The following is a 25637-nucleotide window of genomic DNA, read 5'->3' as shown; positions in this document are numbered from 1 at the left end:
CCCCGTAGGAAGCACACAGAAGCCACCTTCCTCATCAGCTGGTAGCACAAATAGAGAGTTGTTTGTCAGGTAGTCAGCGACGTGCTTATCCGAGACTTTCGGACCTGGTACTTTAGATCGGGCAACCACGTCAACACCCTCATAAATACGACGTGCAAGTTCTTCCTCTGTCGCATGCATTGAGGAATATGGTGCCATACGGTTCTAGGATGACGTCCTGATATCTATTAGTGATTTTTTAGAGCTTTTACACTTTTATTTCTTGTCAACTTTTATCAAATAGGACGACGCTGTTTATCTGCAGAAAACAGGGGTATGCATAGGATCGTGCATTGCACCTACAACGAGCGATCGTTTTCTCGCCCGTCTTGATGTTTTGCTGTCTGATATGCTGGCTCACACAAAGGTGCGAAACGTTTTTAGAGTTGTGGACGATTCCTTGTTCTTTATTTCGTGTACCTTAGTTGAGATTGAGCCTCAGGCTGCAGAAAATCTGCCAATATTTAAGGAGTGTCTTGCACCACTTGAAGTGACGTACGAAATACCGCAAGTATGCACAGCCCCCTTTCTTGGCATTCGTCTCTCTTTTTCGTTTGAACACACTAGCTGGTGCTTGAAACCACGGGCGGAAAAGCCTCTCCTGCAGTACAATTCGGCGCATTCAAACTAATAGTGAGGGATTGCCAGGTTGTGTTTTAGAAATGCCCTGATTAAGTCCTGCCGTCACACTATCGTCGCTAGTTTTGCAAGACAAAGCGAGCGATTATCCTTTGTAGGGTACCCAGTGTAGGTGCAGGTGTGGGTAGCTCAATCAAAGCAATATCATTTTATCATACACCAACTCGCCACTCGCCCAGGCAGCAGTACTTGTAGTAAAAGGATATGAGGAATATATAGGAGAATTTGAAGAAGGCCTACCAGAAGATTATCAAGTAGGAGTAGCAGAACACTAAGAAGACGTAGCTGAATATGACGATGACATACAAAGTTATGAAGCAGATGTAGGATCAAAATTTGAACAAGACGTCGCATAATAATATGAAGAAGACTTAGCAGAAGAACATGAAGAAGACGTGGCAGCAGAGCATCAAGAGGACGAAGCAGAAGAATATGAAGAAGTAGCAGAGTATGAAGACGAAGGTGAAGAATATGAAGAAGACAAAAGAGAAAATGATGAAGAAGGTTTAACAGAAGATTATAAAAAAAGACGTTGCAGGAGGATATGAAGAAGATGTAGCAGAAGAATATGAAGAAGGCCTTGCAGACATCCTGTTTCGCAAAAACGTAGAAGGAACTCTGGCGCTGCGACCATTCAACGACCACTGGAAGGACGGGCTGTACAGGAATTTACCAAGTCTTCGTACATAGGGCAGCTATTCACACTTGTGGCTTCGTTCAATGCTGTGTTTCGGTTTTGTTTCGAAGAAAAGAACGAACCATTTTGAACTTTGTTACCCGATTTGAAATGGTGTGCCCAAAAAATGAAGGTGGTGAAAAGCAGCCGCTGAACATTTGCCAATTTTCGTTTCGTGAGAAAACAGATTCAAGCCACCAAAATCACACGGAGCCATAAGTACATGGATTAGATAAATCCGTGTACTTCCCATCATTCCCATGCTTGCTGAAGGACCGTACGTTGTAGTCCTCATGGACCCTAGTGCCAGTGTTTCCTCTGGCACACATGTAGGAAACTCTTTGGTTGTAAAGTATGAAGAGGGCGTAGCAAAATATGAAGACGTTGTAGAATACGAAAAAAACACAGTAGATAATAAAGACGACATAGTGAAGCATACGAAGACGACATAGAAGAAGAGTATAAAGGAGCATAGCATTGCAGTATAAAGGAGCATAGCAGCGGAGTATAAAGAAGACTTAGCAGAAAATTATGAGCATGACATAGCAGAAGAATGGCATTGCAGAAGATTATGAAGAAGACATAGCAGAAGAGTATAAAAGTGTGTAGCCGAAAAGTAGAAAGGAGTGTAGCAGCAGAGTATAAAGATGAAGTAGCAGAAAAATACGAAGATGAAGTTGCAGAAGTTTATGAAGCTTAAGTGGCAGAACAATATAAAGATGAAGTTGCAGAACTTTGTAAAGATGAAGTTGCAGGACAATATAAATTAGAAGTAGCAGAACAATATAAACAGGACGTAGCAGACGATGAAGATGACGGGGCAGAAGCATATGAAGAAGACATAGCAGAAGCATATGAAGACGTAGAAGAAGAAGCATACGAAGAAGAAGAATATGAAGAAGACATAGAAAAGAATATGAAGAAGACGTGGCGGAATAATACGATGAAGACGTTGCAGAACATTAACAAGACGTTCGTAGCAGACATGAAGATGACGCAGCATAATATGAGGAAGACATAGCAAAATATGATGAAAAGGATGAAGAGGGCGGGCAGCAGCCAGGTTATTGCGTGGCACACGATATAGTGGCGAAGGTTCCTCATACTGATGATAGTTTTTGTGAACTCATAACAGTGTAACAAAAAGCATAACAGCTCCGCTATAGGAAGCCATGAAGGGGTGCCTGATTCGCCCCTTCCCGCTTGGTGTTGGCATATACACATGGTTGACGGTAATTTTGTTCTCCATAAGCTGCGAGAAAGTCGCTTCGCAAGTCCTATCCTTCGCAAATCATTCATGTGAAAGAACTCCTATAAATGCGAAAAAGACGTGAATTGAAATTCTCGACTCATAATTGGCAATTACTCCCAGGTTTTAGAAAAATTCACTACTACTAAATTTTAACTTGTCTATCTTCTAATATTAAGCACCCTAAAAAAAGGAAAAGTCTGACTATTTCGTTTGACACATAGCTCATTTAGGGATCAAAATGTTGTAAAATGAGGTGTTTTAAGTTAGTATTCAGTGAAATCACGACGCCGTATTCCATGGCGTAATTAACTATTGTTGATTTACAAACTCAATTTTCTTCGAGCTGTTGGCTTGTCTATAAGTGGTCACCCTGTTTTGTCACGTCTATGAAATGCGTAAGCACTCGCTCACGCTCACTGTGTATGAACAGTGACACAATTCCAAGGCAACTTATTTGCATTCAGGTTCTTTGCACAGTTCCTCTCTTGAAGCAATTAGGCGAGCGATTGGATTTGAATGAATTCATCGGTCGTAGCATAGCGTGACCATAGCCAGGGTAATTTACGATGTCAACATGCTTGACAGCCAGCACTTGCCTTCACTCATGCTTGTTTGGCAACTAAAAACTATTGTTCTGCGTCGACACACATTCGACGTCGTAACATGGGCCTTGTGGGTTGACATCTACGCAACAGGCCCGCTGCTGTATAACAAGAGCATCAAAGTGTGCGGCGCACCATTTAAAGAATTATTATTCGCTGCGACTTTGAATGAGCCCTGAAACACCTTTTCAGCATCGTCAGAAAACGCGGCCGAAGTTAGTCGAGCCTCCTGAATACACGCGAGCCAAACAATATGCGTAGCAAGCAACTTAAAAATTACCCTCAATTGTTATAATCAGCTAGGAATCAATACCTCTTCTCATGACAAATGATGCCGTGAAACCGAATGAGCACGCTGTAATCCTGAAGTCTAAGGCGTTGGCTTATTTGAGCATCGAGAGCTATACAATTACTAGGGACTCCGTGAAATGCCGCCGCGTGTCACCGCGTGTGGTCGCGATCACTGAAAAAGTAAGCCGCACGTTTGAAGAAAATAAAAGCGCTAAAGTTCAGGTCATGCGCTTAAGAAGGGACACATCTTCTTGCCCCCTAGTCATAACCACTTTCTCGCGTGGCTTTCTGCGTGAAAAGGAGAGAAAACGTTTGAAGGGCACGACAAGTCTCCAAGTACCCTTGTACATGGCTGACTCCTGAAGTTTTTGAAGAGAGGGAAGGAAACAAGAAAAGTAAAGGCAGGGTGGTTAAGCAGACTACCGTCTGGTTTTCTACCCTGCACGGGGGCTAGGAAATGAGGACTAGTAAGAGAAAAAGAAGGTGAAGGCGAACACTGCGTAAACAGGAGCACAATTTAACCGTTCCGCAACGTACCTGACATTCACCCTTCAGCGAACGTCCGGTACATGCATATATAAGTCAGGTACGGAGATTTAGAGTCACGCATGTGTCCTAAAGTTAGAAAAGCTACGGAAGCTATGTGGCTTCGAAGTTTACCAGGAATTAGCAGCCCCCAGGGGGTCGAAATTTCCGGATCCCTCCACTACGGCGTCTCTCATAATCATATGGTTGTTTTGGGACGTTAAACCACACATATCGATCGATCAATCGGAATTAGCGGCATTGATAGCGGCATGTATCAAGCAGGAACGCCAGGTGTCAGTATAACGTCGCGGCATCTGATTCGTACAGCAGAGAACAACCATCTGGTTAAATATTTTTAATGTTTAAAACTGACCATGAATGAGCTTTGTTTCTACTCTCTGGAAGCTTATCAGATATAATTTATATAAAAACCTCGATTAAAGCTTCGTGGCGCTTTGATGTGTAAGGTTCCTTCACACGATTCGGTCCCACAGGCTGTTGAATCATGCATGGTGTTATGGTATATAAGCATGGCGTGCGCTTTCCTTTGTGCATAAAGATTTTATGGATGCAACTGAAAAGCCCTGTCTCCGGTCTGAAGTTTTAGAGCACGAGTGTGATCTATCCATCATGTCAGTCAACCGCATCAGTTCATAATGTCGGCTCGATGGCTGGTTTCGCGGATAGTACCGAGAGGCCCTAGTGGCGCCAGCCAGGGGCACAGGAGCCTATCGATCGCACCAGCGCCCCTGCAGTTTAAGACGACGGTAGTGATTTATGGTCGAATCACCATCAGATACCAGAAACGGCGTTCAAGAAGTCAAGTTAAACGCGAAACAAATACGTTTCCGCGGAGAACAACGCGATCGCATCACTGCGTACGGTAAACGGTAACTATGGCCAGGAATCCTAGACATTGTGGCAGTTGAGGAAGTGTGCCCCCAGGTGCCACCACTGGGTCCAAAATTGTGCCTGTGCTGCCCCTACCGCAGCAGTGGCGAGGGGATCTTTCGAGATGTTGTACCCTTCCTCGCTCTTGCCCTTTCACTCCCCCTTCTGAGCATTGTGCCTGTCTTCGCTCGACTGCGGCCGGGCTAGGCTTCACCTGCGCGCAAGGAGTGGACGCAGGTGGCCCGGCTCTGGCTCGAAACACGTTGCGGAAAGCACTGGCTTCCACCATCGCTAGTTTAGGGCAGTTCATTCAGGGGCATCTGTGAAACTTATCAGCCTATGAAATAAAATATTTTTTGTCGTAGTATGATGCGGGCAGTGTAAACAAAAGAAAAGCTTTCAGTTTTCATTCATTCGTTCAGGTGTACTATTGTTACTTATAGTTTTAAGGCGGAATTCGAGGGCGAAAATGCTGAAATTGTATTTGACTTCTGCTGCACTAGGTGTCAAACTGCAAAAGTACGCGATTGAGACCTGTTCTTGTGAGACCATCCCTAGAAGTCTTGGCGCTTCAGAATCTACTCACACTCGTAGCATCGATTGCCTTTATTTTCAAGCGCTACATTGAGCGTCCAATGTTTCCGAACTCACGTATGTACAAATATTCATTATTTCACTTTCTGTCTTCTAAGACAGGTTGCGAGGGCACGTCAGTCACCCAGGGCTGTCGTTAATTCTGTGGGTGAGTGCTGTGAATTTCTTTTTGAAGTATGATGTGGTCGTCAGAACACACGGGAGCGCGAACAGCAGGATTCATACTTCAGGAGCAAATTCAAATTACTCCCACACAAAATAATGAAAGTACTGGGCGACTGACGCGCCTTTTAGTCAGAAACAGAAAGTGAAATATCAGCCGCCATGCAAACACTGCGGAATCAGGGCGTAGATGAAGTATATATAAACATTCTGGAAGAAATCTACAGAGGATCAACTGCTACCATAGTGCTTCATAAAGAAAGCAACAGAATACCAATCAAGAAGGGTGTAAGGCAGGGGGACACAATTTCCCCAATGCTATTTACCGCGTGCTTACAGGAGGTTTTCAGAAGCCTAGAATGGGAACAGTTAGGGATAAGAGTCAATGGAGAATACCTTAAAAACCTGCGCTTCGGCGATGACATTGCATTGCTGGGTAACTCAGGGGACGAATTGCAACTCATGATTACGGAGTTAGACAAGGAGAGCAGAAAGGTGAGTCTTAAAATTATTCTGCAGAAAACGAAAGTATTGTACAACAACCTCGGCAAGGAGCAGCGCTTCGAGATAGGTAATAGTGCACTTGAAGTTGTAAAAGACTATGTCTACTTAGGGCAGGTAATAACCGCAGAGCCGAACCACGAGATTGAAGTAACTAGAAGAATAAGAATGGGGTGCAGCACATTCGGCAAGCACTCTCAAATTATGACAGGTAGATTGCCACTATCCCTCAAGAGGAAGGTATATAACAGCTGTATCTTGCCGGTACTTAGCTACGGAGCAGAAACCTGGAGACTTACAAAGAGGGTTCAGCTTAAATTGAGGACGACGCAGCGAGCAATGGAAAGAAAAATGTGTAGGTGTATCCTTAAGAGACAAGAAGAGAGCAGACTGGATTAGGGAACAAACGGGGGTTACGGATATCATAGCTGAAATCAAGAAGAAGAAATGGACATGGGCATGGCATGTAGCGCGTAGACAGGATAACCGCTGGTCATTAAGGGTAACTGACTGGATTCCCAGAGAAGGGAAGCGGGTTAGGGGGAGACAGAAGATTAGGTGGGCAGATGAGATTAAGAAGTTTGTGGGTATAAATTGGCAGCAGCAAGCACAGGACCGGGTTAACTGGCGGAACATGGGAGAGGCCTTTGTCCTGCAGTGGACGTAGTCAGGCTGATGATGATGATGATGATGATTCATTTCAATTGTTCATATATACGTGAATTCGGACACACAGGACCACAGATCTAGCGCTTGAAAATAAGCGCCATCGGTGCTACGGGCGTGAGCTGGCACATGTTAGTATAATATATATATATATATATATATATATATATATATATATATATATATATATATATATATATGTTTTTATAGCTGTTTTATGCTCTTGTATTTATCTCTTAAAGATTCTCTATTTATTTATTTTGAGTTTCTTTGTGGCCAATGCTTTTTTTAAGCTCAAGCAGGTCGTATGTATGGATCAACTTTGGTGTGTACGGCTCGGTGCCACGGGTGAACCACCGAGTGACCGAACCACCTGAGCTTGAGCTCAGACCATGAGTTTTATGCAAAGAAGTGGAAATTAGTTACTTTTCCCCTTTTCTTTGGTCGTTTCTTCAGGGAGCCATTTCTTCTCCTCCTCAGGACAATGCACGGACAACCCACCCGCTTTCAACGAAACTCTGTCCACCGTTTTTTTTTCACTGACGAACATTTCAGCATAGCCATAGTCACTGCCGCTTCTCTCGCAGGTTTGTTCTCTAAGAGTTCTTCCTTTTATTTTTTTCTGGCCCTCAAACTGGTTGTGCTGCTCTCTGCTGCGGGACGTGCCATTTTGCTTACGTCCTTCGAAGAACGCTGGACGACCATCCAAAACTGTTAGGAGAAAAATAAATGTTTGGTTCTTTACGTCCCACTAATATATATATATATATATATATATATATATATATATATATATATATATATATATATATATATATATACATATATATCAACTTCTCTTCTTGTAAGACATCACTAAAAGACGGTCAATTAGTCGACAAAACGTTGGCTCGAGGAGCACATAACTCGTGTTTATGGATTTATCCATCGCTAGCTTCTATTTTTTCACTTTCTGCCGTTTTTTTATATACCGAATTATTTAGTTACAAGACGTTATCCCGCAAAGCAGTGAAGAAATTGTCTCCGGGAAGTGCGGAGATGATTCTCAAAGAGGTGTTTTGACCTTTGTGCGTGAGAAGAGTTTGAGTGATAGCTTGTTTCTTGTAAAATGCTGCACGGAGTCACTCACGAGGAGCTGGTGCAGAGCACACACACCAAGCTAGCCTCGCCTTTACCAACGCGATCACAGCCCTCTTATTTAACGAATCACATTCATCACTTATTTCAATTATACGCGAATTCACTGTGGCCGCTGACAAAAACTAAATAACTACATGGAAACTTTTCCTCAGCTCCGCAGTCACGGTGATCTGCACGGACGTCTTCTTAAACTTATAAGTGTGGCGTCCTAAGCTAGTTGGTACGACATGACGATAGTTTTAGCGCGAGAACAGAACGACTACAAAGAGAAAAGAAGTGTCTTTCGTGTCTCTTTTTCGTTGTTCTGTTCTCGTGATATACCTATCGTCTTTTTAAAATCACATGGCACCTGACTTATAGCGATTGCCGACGCGGACCAGCACACTTTTTTAGCGGTGGCTTCGGGAAAAAGGGCACAACTCAAAGGACCCATGACTTGAAAGTTTTCTTTGCGACTTTACTACTGATATATGTAGCTTTGCGTCTGGTAATGCCTAAATTGAATCTAAAAGGCTCTAATACTACCAAGCGCTCAAAATTCTGTGACGCTTAACGCACTGTTTTCAAATAGAGTGACCCACGAGTGGTGAAGAATGAAACGTTGTGGGTGTTTCGAGTGTGTGGCCCTCAAAAAAAGTCATTCCTGGCATAAGCATCCGCGGAGAAACAGGGGTGGCAATGGTCTTCGCCGGGTGCCAGGTATAATATTGAGTGCACTCCACAAGTGTTCTCTGACGCCAACATTAGCTTGCTTGACCTATGCAACGTTTCGAGGAGGCCCCATGTCTAGGTCCAACCACGGAAAGTGTCGATTGGACTTGAATACTACGATGAGCATGCAGCCTTACTTTAAAACCAAATTAAAATATCTTACAGGCAACGCTCGTCACTAATAATCGGCCAGAAGTGGCCTCGCATGCAGTTTTCTCAAACAACATTAACAACTTGAAGTTCCAGATTTGGTGTCAGGGGTCATGGTTTTCCTAGCCTCCGTGGACACTGCGCGCATGCGACTGACTTATTCATCACATGAGCATCTCCTTCAACTTCATTCCTCTTTTCTTCTTTCACTCTCCTCTTCAGTTTTTCCCTTTATGCTTTTTTTGTCTGCCCCTTCTATTTCCAATATTTTTTTTGCCTCACCCATTTAATTTTTTTCCCAAACATTTTTTTTCTTTTGCCTTCCTTTCTTTTTTTCGCTATCACCATCCCTTCGATTCTCATTCCCTCATGAAAGCTTGGTTTGAGATGTCCCCGCAGGCTCACTTGAGATCCCGGTGCATGAGACTGTTATCCTGTACTATACACTCCATATTCTCTCTCTTCTCGACGATGCTAACTGAGAAGGAAACGAAAAACGTGTACGATGATGACGCCAAGTGTCGTAACGTTGTTTAAAAATTGTATTCACTAAGAACCATTGTTGTTTGTCGGCATTCGATTACCCAGTACTTTAAATGGCTGGTGTCGAAATTTGTGTGAAGTTAATAAAGCTTGTTGCCGTCTTTAGGGCCCTACTAGGTTTCAACTTGGGCTTGTTGGTACGTTAGGACGAGTAGTGTTGCGTGAAGGATTGAACAAAGGACGGAACACAAATACACGCTCAGAGCGCGAACTGAACAGTTTATTGACGAGAACAACAGAACCCTATTTCAAGCATTTCCATGAGCACAATGCACATTAAAACAGTTATCAACATGAAGCGTGGAACAGCGATTCAAATAACAAAGTACAAAACCAACGTCGTACTCTTGATGAATTACCATCAATAACGTGCATGAGAGCGGGGCAACATAATCACAAGCAACAGTACTATGCACATGTCGTAGCCCTCACGTATGCTAGTTCTTTCTTACGTAAGAACATGCAAGCCGTCCTTGTCCTTGGTACTTGCAGGAGCACCAAGGCATTCATAAATCAGCAGGTTGTTGAAAGATTGGTGGGCACGGCGGTAGCGTGGCTGCAACGATGTTCCACCAGAACATTTTTTTCTTGGCGCAGATCTTCAGCATCGCAATCACCGGGCATGCTCTATCATGGAGCCACGTGGACCACCCCGATAACCCATACCCGACTTTGCTTCAAGAAGAAAGCGAGCAATTGTCACACTTCTGCCACATCACGGATCCACCCGGGGGGACGCTCGCAGTCTTTTCCGAGTACAGCGCCAGGGGCCGAGTGACGTCATCACAACAGCAGCTCATAAATGCACCACCACATCCCGGACTCTTCAGTGGGCACGGCGGCAGCGTGGCTGCAACGATGTTCAACCGGAACATTTTTTTCTTGGCGCAGGTTAGTCGCATTCCTGAAGCCAAACCTTTTCGAAGTAACAATGTTTGTCTTTTGTTGCTGCCTTGCCCCATTGGTGTGAAACGAGCGTTGTCTTCTTTCAGTTTACGCGCATTTGTTAATCTTCTTATGAAATACGGTGACATCGAGCAGAACCCAGGGCCGGTCTCGGGGAGCTCGGATAATGAAGAGCAGCTTCATTCTATTCTCACTGACCATGAACTGATTCTACACGTACTTAATAGCCAAAAAGAAATATTGAAACAGATGAACAGTTTTGGTGATGCGCAGAAAGCCTTAACCAACTCTTTCGCGCAGTTAAACAATAGGCTTGATTCATTAGAAGCTTCAGTCGCTTGTCTTGCTGGTTTCGGTGAAAAAATTCAGTCCCTCGAATCAACTATCACGAAGGTTCAAGACGACGTTACCTTCGTCTCAGATAAAATTGACGATCTCGAAAACCGCAGCCGGCGAAATAACATCATCATTCATGGTTTAAAAGAACAACAGAACGAAACCCTGGAATCCTTGCACGAGAGCGTAATTAACACATTCTTTAGGGAAACCTTAAAAATTAGTGCTTCAGGAGTAGAAAGGTGCCACCGGTTAGGAGCTAAAAAAACAGAACAAAATTTGCCCCGTAATTTTGAAGCTTGTCGATATCCCCGAAAAGCTCCTAATATTTAAGAACTGCCCTAAACTAAAAAAACACAAAAATGTATATTACAGAAGAGTTCTCCCAGAATGTTCGTGAAGTCAGAAATAAACTTTGGGACAGCACAAGTGAAAACCGTAAGCGGAAAGAGGACGTAAAGCTGGTTTTTGATAAGGTGTCCGCGAATGGGACTATGTATGTGTGGGACAAAGAAAAAAATGATAAGGTGCCTTTTCGAAAACGATCAGCCATATGAAAACCTTCCGTACCCCTTCTATAAGGCTACTAAATGTTAACTGCCGCAGTATTGTAAACAAGTCACTTGAACTAGAACATCTGATATTGATACATGATCCGGACATTGTTGCATTGACAGAGACCTGGCTTCACCATGGAATCCACGATTGCGAATTTGTTCCCCCAGATTATCGTGTTTATCACAAAGATCGTGATTCCAGGGGAGGCGGTGTGGCGTTGCTCTTTAAAAATAACATACAAATTGCTAGAATGGCCGAACCCATTGGCGTTGAGGCCTTATTTTGTAAGATGTGTCGCGACAAACAGTGCATGGTCATTGGTGTTGTTTACAGACCCCCTGGTACCAGAATTGATGCTTTGCAGAATTTAAAGGAACACATTGGTCTCCAGATGACGAAAGACACGAAACTTATGCTCTGTGGTGACTTCAACCTACCTGATATTGAATGGCCCACCTTCTCTTCTGGTACTAATGATACTTTCAACAACGAGGAATTGATCGATATTGCATTTCGATTTGATTTGGTTCAACTAGTTCATGAGTATACACGTATTCACGGAGAAAGCAAATCAATACTGGACCTTGTTTTTGTTCGGTATAATATTGATGGTCACTATGAGTGTGAGATACTGGATGGTCTCTCAGATCATAAGTGTGTCTTAACTCAATTTCGTTTCTTTCTTCAAAAGACAAGGTTGAAAATGACTCGTGTTCCAATTTTCTCTGCTGCTAACGTTGTGTGTATACTAGACAGATTGGAGTCTGTGTATGATCACTTTTTGACTACTTCTATGGACACTATGTGCGACGCTAACTCTCTCTGGGTGAAATTTAAGAACACAGTACCCGCATGCATTGACCTCTATGTTCCCTTCCGCTATCGACCAGCAAATCCATCGAATCCATGGATCACCCGTGACATCATTCATTTAAAAAGGAAACTTAATCGCTTGAACAAACGGTTCAAAAGAAATCGTAATACGAAGCTAAAGGAAGAAATTTTCCAACTCTCTCGCAAACTAAAAGACCTATTGCAAACAGAGCGGCGTGCATTCTTCACTGTGCGCTTGAGCAGCGTGATTAAAGAATCGCCCTCCAAATTTTGGCGAAGTATAACCCCTAAGCACTCGGAAACTAGCACTTTCGTAATAGATAGCATTTGTACCTCAGATTCTACAGAAATCTCGAATTCATTTAACGAAAACTTCCAGTCCGTATTTACAGTTGACGACGGAACTATCCCACCTTTTGATAAATATTGAATGCTGCCATCTGTTGAGGATGTTATAATTACCGAACCCGGTGTACTTAATCTGCTCCTCAACTTAGATTAAAAAAAATCTCCAGGACCTGATGATATACCCAATGCATTTCTAAAAACATACGTGGAGTGGTGCGCCAAATTTCTTGTTATTATTTTTACTTTGTCTCTTTCAACTGGCATCCTGCCGGAAGATTGGAAAGTGTCCAAAATTAAACCCCTATTTAAACAAGGGGATAAACAGTCAGTTACGAATTACCGTCCTATAGCTTTAACCAGCACTTGTTGTAAATTATTAGAGCATATCATTCAAAAGCACATATCTACTTTTTTAACAACGCATTCGATTCTCTCTTCAGCGCAACATGGTTTTAGGCAAGGCTTTTCCACTGTGACCCAACTTGTCGAAACCGTACATGAGATCGCCGTGACTATCAATGACCGTAAGCAAACAAATGTGATATTTATAGATTTCGCGAAAGCGTTCGACAAGATATCTCATGTAAAACTAATGATCAAACTACGTGCCATTCTTAAAAATGATAAACTTTGCAGTTAGATTAAATCATACCTTACTTCTCGTTACCGATATGTCATCTTCAGCGACACTCCTAAAATAGTACCTGTCACTTCGGGTGTACCCCAGGGTTTGGTTCTGGGTCTGTTGTTATTTCTTCTTTATGTTAACGACATTGTTGGCGAGCATGACATGAAAATTAGGTTGTACGCTGATGTTTGTCTGATTTATTCTGCTGTAGACTCTTTGAATGACCAGATTAACCTTAATTTGAAGCTGAACGATGTTATTCAGTGATGCAACACATGGCAGATGTCTGGTAATTATAAAAAAAGTGCTGTTATGTCAATCACAAACAAGAAGCAACCCCTTATTTTCAATTACACAGTCGAGAATAACGTTCTAACGCGAGTAACTGAGTATAAATACCTTGGTTTACATATATGTAACAACTTGCATTGGTATAAACACATTAGAAACATTGCAAATCAATCAATGTATAAACTTCACTACTTGAAAAGGTCTCTCAGAAATGCTCCAACAAGCGTAAAATTACTAGCCTAGAAAGCATCGTGTTACCAATTCTCGATTATGGAAATGTAATTAGGGACCCTTTCACGGCGGCTAACTTATCTAAATAAATCGTGTACAAAATAAAGCAGTCCGTTTTATCTTTAATTGCTATGGCCGCGCATCAGTTTCGGAACTGACAGTCAAGGCTGGTTTATTAAACATTGCAGACAGAAATAAATTATGCCGCTTACGCTTTCTATTTAAAATTGTGACGAACCTTCTCAAAAGCGATACTCATCAATACTTAACGTATTTTTCTTCAGGTCATTCATCCCGCCACCGTCACTCACTGAACTTAACCCCTTCCAGCCGAGAATCAATGTCTTTAAGTATTCTTTTTTTCCAAGAACAGTGAATGAATGAAATAGCCTTGAAAATCATGTTGTCGAGCAAACGGATATTAACGAATTTGAAAGCTTACTTGACTTTTAAACTTTTCTGTCTTGTTGATCACTTGATACGTGTTCTGGTTCTCGGTGTATATTGCACTTGCCGGGCAATAATGTGTACTCTTCTTTTTGCAGTGTGTGTTGTTGCAATGCGTGTATCGGTTTCTTCTTTTCTTTTTTGTGCCCTTCGCAAGATCTTATTCACGCGCCACTGTGAATTGGCAAACAGTTTAATATGGTTGTTTTGTTCGTTTTGTCTGTTTTATTGTGAAATGTAGCACACGTTTCTTTCCACCCTGCTACGACCCCTTAAATGGGGTCAGCAGTATTGTAAATAAATGAATAAATAATTAAAGAAGTTGTCACCCAGAACAATTACACAAGTTCTAGCTCCATCATGAACAATACATGACAAATATGAACGTCATAGCCAAGCACGTAGATTCAGTTTGAAAACTTCAGTTAATATAGATATAGTTGTATGTTTAATACTTAAGAAATACTTTAGATATAAAGTACTTTAGATATAAATTCTTTAAAAATAATGAGAATGTGATTCTCTGTTAACGCTCCCCTAGTCAAAAATTTTCAGACTACGTGCATCGTTTGTTAAAAACAAAAAAGTTAAAGTGTACTGCGCAACTTTGAATTAGCCCCTACTGCTGCAACACTTTGTTTATTTAGTGTTCATGGTCAGATTTTGTTATTGACATGCTAAAACTAGGCTGCGCAGTTCCAGCCACCACTGGTATCATCTAATCTTAGACTACAATCAACATTTAGTGGTTCGCAAAGCCAAACTGGAACTGTACACAATATTATTCTCTCGCAATGATACGAAAAAGAGATTCGCTCTCTTTTTAGAGTTAACAAATTTTACGCTTACAATAGCACATCGAATGTTTAAGAAAGCAAAAATAACACTGTAGAGTATATACGTGCCATACTCAGAGCATGCACACAAAGCTCCCGGTACCTCAAAGAAAAAGACGTATATGTATTGTAGCTTACCACGATGATAGTTATAGCGTGAGAACAAAACGACGACACAGAGACAAGAAGGACACGAAAGACACTTACCGTTTTGGCGATGACTCTCTCAACACGATGGAACATCAGAACGCTTGCAGAAACAGCACGGCGGACGTGGAGAGGTTGCCAGTCAGATGCAGTGGATGAGGCTGCAGCAGTGGTCAATGGTGCCAGGACGCGCGGTAATTAATATATTCAGGAGGTGCTGAGGGCAAGGGAGATTCGTATGCAGTACCTTCTGAAGAATATTTGTAGCAAGACACTCTCCTATGCGCTACGGCATGCTTCCTACCGGGCAGTAGAAATTAGGTGCCTTCTTCCTTTTCTAACCACTACTGCTCTTAAAGTTTTAGAAGACTGAAAACTTGTTTTACGCATTCCATATGTATACGCGGACCAGGCGCCCAGGAAAGTCAGTTTGTATCTTTTTGAGAACTTTCGCATTTTTGAAAAGGTTATTCAGCTTGTCTGAGCAATTGTCTGTTTAAAGTCTCATGTTTTTCCATGACGTACAACACTTCAGCAAGGCTCATTCGTTTCAATCATCCTTCTCGCTGGGTTGTTGCAAACAGACCTTTTCCCTTCCACCTCCGCAACTGTAGAGTACAATATGTTGTAAAAATGCGCTGCAGCAACTCAGTGGCGATTACGTCTAGGAGCATTCCTTTACTGATTTCTAGTTTTTCATTCCTAGAACGCTCTGAATTTGGCAGTTCGTGAAATATATACAGTTGTGTTGGGGGGACGCGAAGGATAGCCAGTCGGTAGACGGCGCCCGACGAAAAGGGAAGTTAATGAAAAGAGGCTGCCCAGACGTGGACTAAGCCGTTCTTCTCGGAACGCGTCTTTGTCGTCAAACCCCGTGAGCCTTTGTTCACCGCACTTTGTACTGGGAAGACATCCGCATGTCGGTAGCGCTCTCACGGTGAGCCAGATTGAAAAATAAGTGGTCGCTGTCGCGACGCCACTCCCGACAAGATAACGTGGCGCCATGCTGTAACAATACGGGTGGATATACGGCAGAATCGTGTCTACTAACGCAAGACAGCCGACCGGCCGTCTACGCAGGCTTGTTGTCGCACGAAGGTATTTTCGAAGCTGTACGTCGACGAAATGACGGAGTTCTTCATAGCCGATGCTCGGAGGATATCAAAGTGTGGGAACGCGGAGGCGGAGACCCGTCTCGGAGGAAAAGAGAGTTGTTTGCTGCATTGGTGAAGCATCGAGTAGGAGTCCGTCTCACGAGGCTGTCTCCAATGAAACGAGAGGTATTTAATGAAGAGAAATGGAAAGATGGGGAGCTTTGTTCTCGAGAACGAGATTGGGAAACGGGGACAGAGGCCGTGCTTAGCACAGACTCTCATCCAAGGTTGATACTACATCGAGAAGTTCGTGTCGACGTGTGGAGTATACGAAGGGCTCGGCAATTAACGCACACGTTAATATTGCTACAGGCCAGCGCTTACTGTGCAGTTGGTTTAGTAGCCACTCCGGTCTTTTCTTTTTTTGCAAATTAAGTGTCAGTGTGTAAATAAACCGCAGTTTGCCAGGAGTTGAGCGAGCAGTCCAGTCCTTCCACGTGTCGTCATGATCATCTGAACCATCGGAACTACAGCCATTATCTCAATCTTAATTACAGACTATGTAAACATGAGCAGTTGTGTTTACCAGAAAAAAAATGTTGATCCCAGACTAGAAGACATACTATTCTTTTCATTCAACACTAATTCCGTAGTTTGCTTTCTTACACATGTCCCTCCTTAATTTTGCTGCCATCTATGTGCCAGGACGCCTGTGCACAATGAGAGGGGACATTTCAGCAGTAATTTTTAAAAAGCGTTTGTGAGGGTCACCGAAATTGTCATAATCGGGAGGGATTAACGGAGGAGAAAGCATGATCAACAAAAAGTCTTGATAGCAAAATATCTCAAGGATAGAAATCTTACAGATGTTTGTAAGATGCGCTTACTATTTTTAAAAGGATTAATTGCCGCTATAATCACGTTTTGATCACTTAGGCTGGCCCCTTGTTAAGTCTTGTGGGAGGCTTCCAGACTTCAAAGCGGTGCAATTAGTCTGCTTATTTAAAATTAGTTCTGCTTATTTTTTATTCATCTCCGTAAAAGAATCAGTAAAGCAAGCTTGTTTATTTGTAAACACCAGTACGTAGACGCTTAGGGCCTGTGCATGCACCTTTACCACAGCTACATTCCACGTGCCGGGACACCTTTCGCACGAAAGTGGAGGGCGAAAAAGTGATGCCGATACTGTGTTTCACTTTTCTCTTGCGTGTGGCAGGTGTGGCACAAGGTATACATACGGTGCGGCTGTGCAGATAACGCATGCACAAGCCCCTAATTAGGTTCCCAGATTTCTCCTCTTTACCTATGCACCAACCACCACCTTCTCTCTCGACCATCTGACACAGGAAAACGCCATCTGCCAGCATGTTCTTCATTACATGGAATTGTTAGCGCTACATAAGACGTACACATGTGAGAGACAGAGAACAGACAGGTACTACTTACTACTGATTTATTGCAAATGTAGCAATAAGTATAAGTACAATGGTGCGCAACCGCAAAGAGCACATATCATGGTGGCCCAACTTATCAGGCTACATGCGTGTACGTGATAGATAAAAACCGAGTTTCATTTTTGTTTGTCCCGTTTTTAGGTTCTTGGCTTTGGCCGGCTACTCAGAGCAGCTGCCGAACAAGTCTAACGCAATGGCATCAATGTACTCGGTTCACAGAAATTGTGATGTCGATGTAGTCAGTTGCGAGTGAAGCAGCACCTCGCCCCTGGTCGAAAAATTGAGAAAAAAATAGAATAGACAACAACAAACTTCCGTTACAGCCAACGCACAAACAACCAGACCCAGCGTGGCAAACATATATACTACCACAGAGCCACGCTATTTCTTCAAACTACTTTCGAAAAAATAAAACAGTACATAAATGTGTAGTGTGCTAGTGTGGACTACAAGAATTCGACCAGGAGAAGACAATGACGCACCAAGCACAATAGAGTTGCACCTGTTCTTGTTAACTTTTTCTCTTTATATTCACCACCGGGTTAATGGCTAATCCATCTTGTAATGAGTATGAGCCAATTGTAAAGGGTCAAGCAAGTAAGCAAGAAAGTCCCGTCTGCACAAATTGCTTTCAACGAAATATATAGTTAGAGGTCTCAGAGCACCGACATTTCAGCCTATTTCCAGATTGAGTGGAGGGAGCCTCCTTAACGCTTGCAATATCGCCTGGCAGAAGCATAGACTCCGCACGAGGTGTCAAATTTAAATTGTGCAACGAGAGGGTGCTTTGAAGGGCCGTGCATTATAAAGTTCTTAGACCTGCTTAATTATCATCTGCTGCTAATGCATCAGCAAAGATGATGCCAATGCATCATCTTCATAGGTTCGTGTGTTGCTTTCCAAACACGTAGTGACTTCGTGACTATTTCGCCAAATGAAGAATAATGGTCTGCACCTAACTGTACTTGCAGCGTACATTCTAGGAAAATTTGAAACGCCAATGTTACAAACAAGGTCGTTCGTTTTCTCACGGCATGGTTGAGACATGCACTTAGCAGTTGAAAAGGCGATGCGCATAGAGCATGATTACGCTACCGCGTTCTACCCTCGGAAGCGGAGCTCAATTAGCGTCCTCGAAGATTTAGCTTTTCCTTTCTAGGAGCACACCACACCGTGTTTTCGGCCATTTTTCTCCGAACAAACAAATTTTTGAGTCAATGAAAGAACTTTCCCATGGTCTGCAGCGTTGTGTCTTTTCAGCATTTCTATTTTTCAGCATGAAGATTTTAGGCATTAAAATTTAGGATGTTCCCACAATCGGCCTTTCCTTAATTCGGCCTCTCAATATTTGGCGTTTTATACCACATCATGTTTTCGTTCATTTTCCTGCGAACAAATAAAAGTTTGAGTCAATGAAAGAACTTTCACGTAGTCTCCAGCGTTATGTTTTCTCGCCATTTGTATTTTTCAGCATGAAGATTTTAGGCATTTTAATGTAGGGTGTTCCCACAATCGGCCTTTTTTTAATTTGGCCTCTCAATTTTCGGCTTTTTATAACCATTCAAAACAGGGAAATTCAAAATGACAAATTATTGGAAGGCTAAAACTTAAAACACGAAAAAATATAAAAAAGTACTATTCAGAAAAAACTGAAATTTGAAAGGCTGAAAGCAAATTGCGAAACATTTAAATGCCGAAACGACAAAATGCCCCCATAACGTAGCTATAGTCGAACATAAAGTATTTTGCTAGAATAAAGGTCTCGTCGGCTTTGTGCAATGTTTATACGCTTTGCACCTTTTTTTCCAACAGCCATTTTCCCTTTGAAAGTGTTTCAAGCCCTCAAAAAGGAAACAAAAATGCATATGTCATGAAAAATATGAGCGATTCCTTGCATAGACGTAGGTCACTTAAAGTGCAATGTTGGGCATCACAACAGACACAATGTTTGTGACGTCACATGTTAATGCTATCATTATGTCTCTAAATTTCTCTTATTGACGTAACCAATTAAAAAGGAGTGTTTGGGCGAGCTGGCATTTCCTCATCAACAAATTTATACAGCGCGAGAGTAAACACGAAGGACAGCGCTTGCCTATGTCAGATCTTTTTTCGTGCATTCACGTTTATTTCATTGCTGCCAAAGTTTTCTTGTTATTGATAGACAGCGGCCATCAAAATTCTCGCTGCATCGTTATCATAATGACGCAGGCTGAACGCGCTGTGATTATGCTACTTTTACGTCAAAGGTGCCATGTTGGTGAACGAGTATGTTAGGAAGTAATGACTATGACGTCGCAGTCATGCAATCTATATTGCATTTCATAGAAACATGTTTTGAAATTTGAAACGCCAATATTGCACTGGTTGCCCTTAGAGAAGCTGTGAAATAATTTTCACGTTACTCTTGGCCTAATAAAACTTTTTGTTTGGCTAGTTGATGCATGGTTACTTTAATGCATATAAAAAAGATGTGTATCATAAAGGAAAAACAAATAAGGACAGAACAGCGATGGCGTAACTCACAACAACCTTAATTCTCAGAACATCAGGGGCACATATAACCATAGCAACAATGCCTGCGCTAATCACCTCACATGCTCTTCAAGAAACGTGATCAGATTTACAAAAAAAACCAAATAATGAAAAAGCCGCTAAACAAAAAAAAATCCTAAAAAATGAATTCCCCACGTTGCAGAGCACCAGATATCACTAACACGCATATCTTTCTTCTTTTTAATATAATGTGCTTTCTTAATTTGACCCACCAAGGCATCATTACTCTTTCCAAGAACATGTGACTGGAAAACCCTCGCTCACACTTGAAAGAACCACAGCGCGCATGCAAATGTGCCGAAAAAGTAATATTCAACAGAAAGTTCATGCTCCCTAATTCGGTCGTTTACGCACTGGCCTCTTTGGCCAACAAAAACTGTACCACAACTAAGCGAAATTATGTACACCAAGCCAACCATGCAGGTGGCATACCGCCTCACGTACGTCTTCCAAAACAAGTGGGGGGGGGGGGCTATAGTAAAACATTGGTTCTTGCTCAGTGAGTGGTGTTCATTGTCTCTAATCACTTCCTTGACGTTGTATTTGAGTCCAGCTTGTTCACTCCTCAAGGAGATGATGAGCCAGAAAAGCATGAATTACATTATTGGAGATAATGGCATTACCTTCTACAGGATAGTCAGTAACCACTTTGGTGCTGCCTTTTACTCACGTCTTACACCACCAATAGCATTCAGAATCTACTTATAATAATAATAATATTAATATTAATAATAATAATAAGAATAATAGTAAAAATAATATAAAAATAATAATAATAATAATCCTGGGGTTCCTTGACGTGAACCTAAATTGAACTAGACGAACCTCCAATACAGTCGCCTCCATCGAAAATACAGCCGCCATAGCGAGGGTAGGGTCTCGCAACCTTCAGGTTAGCAATTGAGCGCCATGATTTTTAGACCACCACGGCGCGGCGTGGCAAAACCTACTTTCTTGTCAAACATATAAGCATAACCGCCCCTCCAAATAAGTTTAGCTTTTCCCCTCTGGAAGCACACTACACTGTGTCTTCGTCCATTTTTCTCCGAATCGATCGAGTTTCACGTGGTTCCCAAAATGGTCCAAGTATAGTTCTCGTTGTTTTATCTTCTGGGTACAATTATCTTCCGGCATTTAAATTTTTCTGTGTTTCGATGTTAACGCTTTTGCGTAATTTGGCTTCCTAATTTTCTGTCTTAAATACATGCATATAAACATTACAGAAAAATTTTATGCCTGCCTGTCGGGCAGCGTCATGTCTCATTGAATCTAGCAGCTGTCTGGGCGTAAATTGTTTGGTCTTCTGGTCACGCGTGGGCATGTGTAAAATCTTTATAATTTTTTTAGACAAGATATTAGATCTTAGCTGGCCAACAACCGTTGGCTAATTTTTCCTCACAAAATGCAAGCTTATAGGTGCCGACACACCACAAGCTATTTTTATTACACATTTTTCGTTCGAGCAGCAAATACTCGCATTCAAAGCAAGTGCTTCGACGCTCCGCATATACAACGGGCGCGCCTTGCGAGTACATAAGCTGCACGTGACGTCACTGACAGGTTCGCTGTGCTAGGTACCTGAGGGTGGCGGCCACCATGACCGTTTATCGCACTTGAGAGTGCAAGTGCAAGGGACTAAAGTCCCTACAGTGCGTCTACAGCTGCTTTTTTTAGGTAGCGTGAACCATTGTTTCACCACCATCGCCTTGTTCCGGAGCCTCCGAAAGGAAGTTATTAAGCCACTTTTTTCCTTTTTTTCCTTTCCCTTTGTTTCTAAACAGAGGAGAAAGTAAATATTATTTTCTTTGTTCCACAAGTGTTGCCTGGAAGTGTGGCAGCTTGGGCTAGTTGGTATGACATGATGATAGTTATAGCGCGAGAACAGAACGACGACACAGAGATTAGAAGGACACGAAGCACACAAGTGTGGCGGCGTGGGCTAGTTGGCATGACTTGACGATAGTTATAGCGACCGAACAGGACCTTCGTGTCCTTCTTGTCTCTGTGTCGTCGTTCTGTTCTCGCGCTATAACTATCGTCATGTTGTCTGGAATTTCTTCCTAAGCTCGCATGGAATGCCACCTCGAGGTGGCGCACGAGGCTGCATGACGGGGTCAACGGCCGAGCGGTGGGAAAGCATGAATGTGGTGGAGTAGGCGCGTGAAGGGGTGTGAGCTTTCCAGAGGGCTAGCCGAGGGGTAGGTCATGAATTGGGAAAGCAGCAGAAACATGATGGCGGCACCTCCACTTCCGCTGGTAGGAGGACAGGTGTAAAGGAAGTGGGGAAAAACGAGTTGGCGCTACTTAAACTAGCCAGCGGAAAACGCATGGAGGGGCTGTCAGTGAGACAAGGGACGACAGTGAATTGCTCCCGAAGTAGTCTCGGATGGAAAAGAGGAAGAGAAAAGCACATCATCGTTACTGTCTCTCTCTGAAGGAGGTCACCTTAAGAATGACGCGCAAGGGATTGGTAGTGGAGAGAGAAGGAGCAGGAATGTGGGAAGAAGGGAAGGAGAAAGGAGTACCAGAGAAGGGTCAATGCTATGTGCTCTGGATGCGCACGCACCACGCGCCATCCAGGAGCTGGGACCTCTCGCATTCTTTTGTGCTTTCTCCACTTCCTTGCGCGCCAGCTGCACAAAAAGAGAACACAAAGAACTGGTGGGTAAGTGGTAGTAATGAAGAGAAGAAGAAAGCGCCCAATTTTCGCAGCCTGAGGAAGCCGTCAAAAGCGTGAGGCCGGGCGCCAGGGAAGAAATTAAGCTGAAATCAATTGGAATCCTTTCAAAATTAAAGTTACAAAGGAAAAAGAATCTGACCACGGAGGAGAACCAGACACTTCGGGAACTCCGACGGCACCGAAGCATTGTCATCTTGCCCGCTGACAAGGGCAATTCAACGGTGGTGTTGGACAGCGGGGACTACGATCGGAAGGTTTCAGTTCTCTTAGAAGGGGACGCATACACGCAGCGAGTAAAGGACCCAACGAAGCAAACCCAGACACAGTTAAACAAGCTACTCACGGAAATTTTCAAGCATTACCCGGATCTCAAAACACTTTACCTGTGACTAATCTGCCGTAACGAATCCGCACCGAGTTTTTTGAACTACAAAAATTCACAACCCTGACGTTTCCCTCCGACCGATTGTAGACGTCACTTCCTCCCCATGCCGAGCCCTTTCAAACTTTCTACACCAAATCTTCGCCCCAATACCCCGGAAGACACCAACTCATGTCCGTGACGCCAGCTACTTCGTGTAGCTAGCGTCAGATGTGAGCATCGGCGTTGACGAGAGCATGGTCTCATTTGACGTCGTTTCATTGTTAACCAACGTGCCAGTTTCCTTAGCTCTCTCCGCTGCCCGTTCTGCGCTTGAGGAGGACGCAAGCCTGAGTGAAAGGAGTCATTTGGCGGTTAACGAGCTCTGTCGTCTACTGGAGTTCTGCCTCTCCAGTACGTACTTCATTCTAGCCACCACCCGCCGCGCAGAGGAACAGAGGATACGGAAACCTCTATCAACCGTAATTGGCAGCCCCTCGAAACGCGTACCGGTTCCATACGTTCACGGAACCAGCGAGATGTTGGCAAGGATCTTCAAGAAGGAAGGAGTTCGCATCGCGCACGTGCCTTCGTGTACGCTGGGCCACCTTTTCCTCCGCCTGAAAGAGCGGCCAACCATGGACGGGAGCCCCTTTGTCGTTTACTGAATTCCGTGTGCCGAGTGCCCCGCGTCGTATATCAGTGAGACGAAAAACCTGCCGGAACGACTGAAGCAACATGCCAACAATGTGTGGAAGTTTGACAAATAGTGCAGCGCAGTCGCCGAGCATGCGGAGACACTGGACCATGAGATAAATTTTGAAGCGATGGCCATCCTCGAAAGCAAGCCGAACTGGAGGAGAAGGTTGTTACTCGAGTCGTGGCACGTACAGGGAATAGCCCATAACATCAAGCGCTCCCTTGGAACCCTTCCCTCAGTGTACACACACGAACTGCGCTCCACGGCAAAACAAGAGAGAGAGGAGAAAGGTCATGAGCCACCCCTCGAGTGCTTTGAAGACGCTGCTGCTACGTAGCCTACGCAGTCACCGGCACTGCGCCGTGTCGACTGTAGGCAGACAGAAATTAGGTGCCTTCTTCCTTTTCCTTACCAACCACCAACCAGTCACCCATGAAGAATGAACCAAGTCGGTTCCGAAACGTCGGGTTTATTAAAAACTTTTGGTTGAAGAATATATCATCTCCTTGTTTCATACCGAACCAGACAGACTTCTGTCAAATGTTTTCATCCAAGTCGGCATGGAAGCAGGGCTCAGCGCCTTGGCACTAATTTGATGCCACATTTTCTCGCTCCGCGCGGTCGAGCAAAAGTTCATGCAGCATCTCAACTAGCCGGTATCTAAAGTTGGCGATAATAGTGACGTCAATGCAAGTTATTTTGATGAAAATACTGCCTCTTTACTCTAATTTACGGCTTGTACTCAATGGCGAGAACAGGGACGCCAGAGTGACAAATATTGAAGCGCCAGCCATGAACCTGACTGGGTCACGCTCGTTTTGCATATTAACAGCCACTTATGCAAAGATCGTGGTAGACACCACAAACGTCAAATTTATGTGGTGCGTTCCGCGTACAGGATTTGATTTAAAATATGTTATAGAATATAATAACCACTGATGTTTATTACATTACGCATAAAAACGTTGTGAAACTCAAATATTAGCGCTACAAATAAGACATTTTGCGCATGAAGTGTATGCACAACAACGAACAAATAACGTTGTTTAAAACTTGTAAAGCACAGAAAATTATTTTTAGAAATGTCTAAATATGCAATATTTCATAATAGTTAATACATTGAAGTTTATACAAATTTGATAAGACTTATCAGCTTTGTTTCCAGAACAAGTTGCGTTGCTGTCTTTCTGATGACATTTATACGTTGTTGGTTATAAGACCCCTGAGCACAGGCTGAAGCTTGAACAGCTTCACATGAACGCTCGTACCCTTTCGTGGTGACTAGACAAGGTTGAAATAAAAAAAATTACGCAGATATTTTTTGTGCGTATGTCAATAAAGCGTTTCTTTACTTCCACAAAATTTGTGTATATATTTTGGTAGTACAAGCACCCGCCAGTAAATAAAGGAAGGCGCCAATTCAGGCCTTCGTACTGTACAGGTGCCTGTACTGGCACCTGGTGCACAATATCAGAGCGATGTCCAGTAGAAAGGCTGTTATGAACAGGAAAAAAAAACAGTTACACTAAATTTTTTTAGTTTTATAATGCTTTCTTTCGGATACCTAATGAAGAATGCTAAGTTTCGGTACATTTGTACAAGTAATTTTCATTAAATGAGCATTTCGCGTATATTCCGCGTTTAGTTTAGAAGTTTTTTGTGAGACATATATTTGAGATTTTGAAATTTGTTATTTGAGATCCTGCAGCAAAGACACATTTATAAACTTACAACCGCGGAATAACGGCCGAGGTAACAGTTCAAAACTTTTTTTTGGTAACTCTAACGGTAATGCGCTACCTTTTTTTGCAAGTAACGCAGGGTGGTAACGCTTTCCATTTTTGT

The sequence above is a fragment of the Rhipicephalus microplus genome, chromosome X (genome assembly GCF_043290135.1).
Source record: "Rhipicephalus microplus isolate Deutch F79 chromosome X, USDA_Rmic, whole genome shotgun sequence".
Taxonomy (NCBI): domain Eukaryota; kingdom Metazoa; phylum Arthropoda; class Arachnida; order Ixodida; family Ixodidae; genus Rhipicephalus; species Rhipicephalus microplus.
Note: the sequence above shows the minus strand (reverse complement) of the source record.